The sequence below is a fragment of the Micropterus salmoides genome, unplaced genomic scaffold (assembly GCF_014851395.1).
Source record: "Micropterus salmoides isolate LMB-PRFRI ecotype aquatic unplaced genomic scaffold, ASM1485139v1 Ms_hic_scaffold_23, whole genome shotgun sequence".
Classification (NCBI taxonomy): domain Eukaryota; kingdom Metazoa; phylum Chordata; class Actinopteri; order Centrarchiformes; family Centrarchidae; genus Micropterus; species Micropterus salmoides.
The window spans coordinates 3,138,253-3,145,830 of record NW_024041484.1 but is presented as its reverse complement, the minus strand read 5'-3'; positions in this window follow the sequence as shown (position 1 = coordinate 3,145,830).

The following is a 7,578-nucleotide window of genomic DNA, read 5'->3' as shown; positions in this document are numbered from 1 at the left end:
TTTTTTTGGTGTTGTCACATGAAAAGATATAATCAAATATTTACAAAAATGTGAGGGGTGTATTCACTTTTGTGAAATACTGTATGTACATAACATACTTATTATAACCCAAATCATGATCATTTCCTAAACAAAACTTGTTACCATGACAACAAAGTGTGCTATTTATATGCAATCCCAGGATATTGCTTTGGTTATTTAGTGAGTAGTGAACGAGTGAATGACTGATGAGTGATTCTGGATACAGTGTATTCACACATCATATTCCCCTCAATCACTCAATCAGAAAAAACACCACAAGTGTGCGGATGCTTCAGTTTAATAGATTAAGAGACCCTGTCAATTAGAATGTGTGCATAGGGATACTACCCTATATACTGTAGGGCTGCTATATATAGCAGCTATTAAGTGATAGAGAGATGGAACCCTTGGCTGGTGATGATGGGGTGGTGGTTGTCACTCTGCTTGAACTTGCATTAAAAGCATGTGTACCAATAGCAACTATAAAATGTATTATAACGTTCCATTCTGACAGAAATATGGAGGCAACTGGAAATCATTTTGCAAAGAGTACAGACCTGCTCTGTATGAGTACAATGAGATAACTTCTGGTATGAACTGTCACTATATACTGTAAATAAAATTGAATTACATATTTGACATCCACACATGAAATACGTTTCAGTGTTATTTTATTGTGAAAACATCAGACAGGATGAACCGCAGGTCATGCTGCTGTAGGATCGACACCACTCTTCCATACTCAGTGTTCAGTACACAGTTAATTATTCATGATTTTGGTGAGTGTGCATGAAAACGAGTACAACAGAACAGTGAGAGGCTGTTCCAGAAAGAAACGAGAAATACAGACAGTTTAGGTGTGTTACCACGGTGATAGCATGGAAGTTTGGGAAGTTGTCTGAGAATAAATAAATAAATAAGTGGTGCCTGTTTGAATCTACAGTCTATGGTTTGAATGAGAGCCTTCCTCTGAGTCATTCCCACCTGGGGGAATGTGTGGACAACACAGAGTGACACACGCACACACACACACACACACGCACACACACCCACGCACAAACACTGCAGCCATTATCTAGCTGCTCCACGTGTAGATACAGCACATGAGGCACTCATGATACGCATGGTATGGTGAAAAATGCTTATGATATAAATTCGGTAACAGGCACCGCTGATTAGGACTCACACACATTACTCTGCAGGTCACAGCGCAACATCCACGCTATTTGGCAGAACAGGAAGCTGCTGGAAACACTGCTGGATCTCTGCTCACTGAAGGAGGATGTACAAGATGTCAGAGCAATACAGAGACACGTGAAAGCTGGCACACTGGGGCCATGGCCACGCTTGTGTGGACAAATGTCACTATTGTGTTAAATGTGGTAAGCCTTCCACCCCCACTAATTTATCAAAGAAGATTAATGGAAGGCATTCCTCTGGGCATATTCCTCTCACTTGCTCTGTTAAAAGCAAGATTCTATTCAAAAAACAGCCTCTTATTAAAAATCACATCATGCAACTGGATCATTTCACTTTATTGCGGCATGGATAAAATACAATCCATCATTTTTATTGGTTTTGATAACAGTGTGCTCACCAAAGAAATCGCTGAGATCTGAGAACCCGACGACATGTCTACAACAAAATCGGATGGGGTGACAAACACGAGCAGCCATATGATCACACAGGCAACAAACAAGCCAACCGATTATCAAGATCATCTAAAACCTCAATTCACAGGGAAAAAGTATGCATAGGTCAAACTTTTAGACCTAGCTTGAAAATCTTTGATTATTAATTCAGTAAGCCTTACATTGTGTTCTTGTTAGAAGAGCTCTTGGTAAGCTGTGGTAGCTGCTAGGAACAGTTAAGATTTTATATAATGATTGAACAAATGTGTAGATTTAATAGCTGTTAATCCTGTCAGTCAATTTACAACACAGTCATGTACGCATGTCATCATTTTTCCTGTCGTTACCTTCCATGACAGTAGCTAGCTATAGCTTTGTAGAAAGATGATCCCGTCTACAAAGCTTTTATTGGTTTCTCCAACTGGCTGAAAAAGCCATCAGTGGGCATATGACAAGATCTACTGGAATTGCTGAATGTGTCAGAGATGTGGCCATTTCAGAGTTTTGGAACCAAACTATTACAGATCATCTTTGACATTCAACTTTGACTATTGGCCTAGACCTAAAGTGATTGCCATATTTGTGCACACACAGCTTTTCTGTAAAAAGAGAGCTTATTAGTAACACTGCAGCAATGTCACCATGTCAGATCTCAGCGGTTGTTTTGGTGGGCACAGAGTTATCATAACTGATAGGAAAGATGGCCAAATTTGGGAAACTGTATCTTGAACAGAGCAAGTGGAAAGAAAGTGTGTCAGCGCCAACAAGTCAAAATTCTCAACAGTGAATGACAATTAAAACTGAGTCTGTTTTTATCGATGTTTTTGAGATCCTTTTCATTAAGAAAAAAAGGTTCCAATGCATCCATATTGGCGTGAAGATGACCTGAGAGCCTCAGGAGCTTTTCTCTGGTCTCTAATTGTCTTGGTGCAGTCACATTTGGGCTTCTGCAGGTGCTTAACTGTATGATATCGCAGTGAGTGCATGTGACAGTGTTTGTGTTTAAGTGTCACTACTGTAGTGAGGGGTTTGTCACGTGAGAAGTGAATTTTAGGAGTGAGAATGGAGTAAAAGAAGTAAACAAAAAATCTATGTGTTGCATTTTGTGTTCCTCAAATTAAAACTGAATTTGGTTGCTTCCGGTGGCAAAGCCAGTGTTGATACTTGTCTTGTCCTCTCCTGTTTGTTGTGGAATATCTGTTTAGAAGACCAAGAGGAAGGTTAATAGCCAAAAACATCTTCTGATATCAGAAATGTTCCTTTTTTGTGCCACAAAGTAATCGAGCAAATTCATAATCTGAACCCATATAGGCAGACAATCTTTTCACCCTTTTCCCAATCGTTTTATAATTATATTGATAACTTACAACAGCAGAGTGTGTGAAATAGCGTAGTGAGAACCATGTGGCAGACACGGTCGCTGTATTTGTGTGTCAGTATGAAGGAAGGCCCAGGGAACAGAGAGAGAAGGCGCTCTGCATCTTCTTTCAGCAGCTCTGTGTCGCTGTGAATGAAAGGCACAGAGAAACAGGAGCGCAACACAAATGTAGTGTCTCTCAGTGTGTGAGACAACCAGAGTAATAAATCGATTGGACATCAAGACATGACAGCTCAAAAACATCAGCAGAATGAATGACATCGTGTCTAAACTGTACAAAAATATCCTGCACTGGGACTGTAGATATGTCCGAAATGCAACAGGCAGAGAAGAAGCGGGGTAAAAAAGTTCCTGGCTTTGTTCCTCTGGGCTGATGATATGAGATATGATCATATTTTTTGTTGGAATATCTTTTCAAATATCATGTTTTGGTGCCAAAACATAACAAAAATAAAAAACAAACAATAGAAATCTGTTTTCATTTATTCTTCAAGATAACTTCTGCCCTTTGAAGGAGTAATTTGACATTTTGGGAAATAAACTTATTTGCTTTCTTGCTGAGAGTCAAATGAGAAGACTGATGCCTCACTCATGTCTTTCTGTTAAATATGAAGCTACAGCTAGCAGCCTATGCTAAGCTAAGCTAAGATGGGAACACGGAAAACAGCTGACAAAAATGTATGTAATTTTAAGTAAATGTTTATTAGTGAACTTTCCATTGCTGTGCAGGCAGTAGACATATTTTTTTAGCTACATAGCAGTGTGGCTCTTTGGATGACATGCAGGGTGAACTTTTAAAATGTTGGCGATCCCTTAACTTTTAACACCATCATCAGATCAACATCTACATTTGTGCATATTTTGGTTTGATATTCCCATCAGTCTCATTTGTACTTAATGTTTAGTGCTAATAATACGCTAAGACTTTACCTGCTGCACATCAGCATTTTAGCATTGTCATTGTGATCATGTTAGCATGCTGGCATTAGCATTTAATTTAAAGCTCTGCTGTGCATAAGTACAACCTTACAGAGCTGCTAGCATAGCTGTAGACTTGCAGTCTAGCCAAGCAAGCTGTTTCCTCCAATTTCCAGTCTTCTGTGCTAAGCAAATGTAACCGACTACTGGCTGTAGCTCCATCTTCAACAGATATGAGAGTGGTATTGATCTTCTCATCAAATCTCCCAATGACCTAATTTGTAATATTTACCTGCTCTGACACTATGCTTTACTGTATATAAAATGTGTTAATCTGTGCAAAAATAACAAAATAAAGATATAAGCACAAATCCCAACATCCACTTCTCGTTGAGAGAAAAACTCCCAGATATGTTTAGACACCTTCCTGTGTTCCATCCTGCAAAAAAACAAACATGTAATTCAGTCTAATAACAGACATCGTTCAAAAACATCATAAATATACCTGTTTGGTTTGACTTGAATATAAACAGTCCTACAGTATGAGACAACTGGGCAGTGAACAGGCCTCTATTTATGCAGACTGAGGAGCTAATAATAGAGACAGAGGTACACGAAATGTAGTTGTTTGTTTTTATCTGAGGCAGAATGTAAGCTGGGACCTCTCTGTGCTCGCTTGGTTCCCTGTGGGGATATTTTACCAGCTCTGTTTTCTTAAGTCAGCTGCCCTTTTCCTGCAGGGACGGTAGGGATCATCAACACTGACATGCTTCTATTTTTTTATACAGGAGGCCACTTTTGGAGTGGTGTGGGAGAGGAAAAAATAGAGCGAGGAGAAAAGAGGCCTCTGTAATGGCTTGTTTGCAACTAAGAGGTCCTTTGTGTATTGTTCGTCTTCCATTTTGGAGGTTAAATGAGCAGTTTAAGCTGAGGCTCAGACAGTGTGTTAAAGTGGAGAGGTGCTGCCCGCCCGGTGTTGCCCGCCCGTGCCTCTGCTTACAACTGCTGAGCAAGATGCTGCGTGGCATCAAGATCAGCAGGAGTGCTAATGTGCAATCTGAGTTTATGTGTATTTTGTGTGCCTGACACAGAAGGAGGCTGGGATGAGAATACAGCCATTGTTTCTGCAGGAGGACGACAGCCGGGTCTACAGGCCAGGCCGGTAGCTTTATTAGAGCCACATGTGTGTGTGGGGTGGGGGGTAAAAAAAAAACAGAAAAATAATGCTGTTCTCGCATTATAACCCACATAGGCATGTGCACACATGTACAGTAATAATACTTCAACGGCTGTAAGAGGAGGTTTGTAAAATATCCACCACAATGTATACTGAAGAAAATATCGCTCTATTTATAATCTAAGATTTCAGTTCACCCACCAGCTTCATTTTAAAGACATGGGGTCACCACTAGACACAACTTTCTACTGAAGTGGACCTAACATTGCAGTATGAGCTATCAAGTAAATAGATACAGTTTACCTAACTATCAGATTGGAAGTAAAAAATTATGGAAAACTGTCCATCTCCTGCATTCCAAAGCTGTATATTTGCAAAATTACTTTAAAGGTGATACTCCAATTACACTTCCAAAAGGTCGGGGGACTTACAACAGACAGATTTTAAAATATATATCCTGATATCCTGACATTTGGTCTCTGGTCAAGCCTACATTTCCCATGAGACCCAATACTATCTTTAGTTAGACCGTCCCTGCCTGGTAAACACCCAGTTTGTTGTAACCAGGCTGACCCAATAATGTAATAATTTACTGAAAATGTTATAAAATTGGCAATTAACTTGATCAATAATGTAATAAAATCCAATAATGTAATGACTTGACAAATAATGTGATGACTAATGTTGTAATAACATTTATACATATGCTGATTGGTCATCATCCATTATACCAGAGTTAAATTAGACACTATCAGAAGATGACAAAAGCCGCAGGTAAACGTTACACAAGCAAAACAGTTGATTAAATTCCCATGAAATGTTGTGTGCTGGAGTTTCTTTGCAACTTTTGACCTAAGCGTCCCACCTGTCTCACGTTATAGATGTACGAGGTAATTTTCATCAAGTTAGATGCACATTTTATTACATTTTCAGGAAATGATTACATTACTGGGTGCAGTGTTGTATGCGCATTGTGTACAGTATTCCGATGCTGCAATATTACATGGCCCCAGGTTTGCCATGCGGTAATTTGATTAAACACAAATTGATTAAAGAAGATGCACTATGTAAGCATAGCATCAGCTGAAAATAAGAAAGTCTTAATAAGAAGATTTTGATACTGGGTCCCTCTTCAAGACTTGTAATGTATTACACCAAACATGTATTTATTCAGTGAATTTAATATTGTATTTCTAGTTCTTCATGTTGTAATGTGGCCATTCTGGGAGATGAAAAGGATTTTCCCTTTTTTCACAGTAAAGGTTTGGTTGCTTTTTTGTGGAGTTTTTCCTCATGTCTGTATGTAAAGCCCTCGGAGACAAATTTGTGATATCGGGCTGTATAAATAAACAGGACGTGACTCGACAGGGCTTCAAGATCAGGTAATAAACCAAGACCTACCTAAGGCCCTAATCATCCATCCATCCATGCATTAGCTGTAGCTGCTAGCTGAGAGCAGTACAGTATGCACAAATGCATGGGAAAATTGTGATTTCTGGTTCAGTTAATTGCTACAAAGAGCATGCAGCTGTTCCAAAAAATCTCTGTCTGGAGTCGTTTCAAATTCTCTGTGTAATGCTTACACAACAACCTTCAATCCAATCACAGCATGATGAGTGCACTTATTAACCTTGATATTGCTTTGCATTGCTAACATGAATCACATTACAGTTTGTGAGCAGTAGCTTGTGGATGTGTAGACTGAGAGCAGCAGCTAGTTCTCATGTTGTGGTTGAGGAGTGGAGGATTCTTATTTGCTTAACAGTAATGATGTGCACCGAACACTGAGTGTGGATCTCTTCTTGGCACCAAACAACGGGAAATTGAAAATAACACATAAATCTCTGATGATCTCAGAGACAGAAGGACAAAGCCATGGGCTGAAATGGACTGTATACTCTGCAGAAATGAAAATGCTGTGATGCACTAATAATGTATCAGAGGCAAGTTGTAAAGAAAAATGACAAAGCAAAACACTTAACAACAGTTCAACTTTAAAAATGTCTTAAAATGTTCATCAGCCCAGGGGAAGTTGAAGTCTTTCTCTCTTTAATCAACAAAGCAAATTAAATAATATTTTGTTATTGCTGCTCGCAGCAATGTTTCATACGACAATATAAACAAAAATATTCATAAAGACAAAAAGTTAGTCTGAATTTACTGAAAGATGTGTTTGTTTGTCGGAGTAGGGGCTGTGTGGGTGTGGCCTTGGTTGTGTCCACCGAAGCCCTGGGCAGGGCACTGTGGGGCGGGGCAGGGCGGGGCTATGTTTCACAGGCTCTCTTTTATTTCAGCTCAAACTTTCAGCGCAGACTTTCACTCACAGCTGCTGCACCCACACACGTAAGTCCGTCCTGTAGCTCAAAGGTGTTAAGGATGCTTGGTGTTACAGGCAATGGTTTATTAAGCGTTTCCACGCTTCACTGCTGCAGCAGAAGTCTCTGTTTTCACAG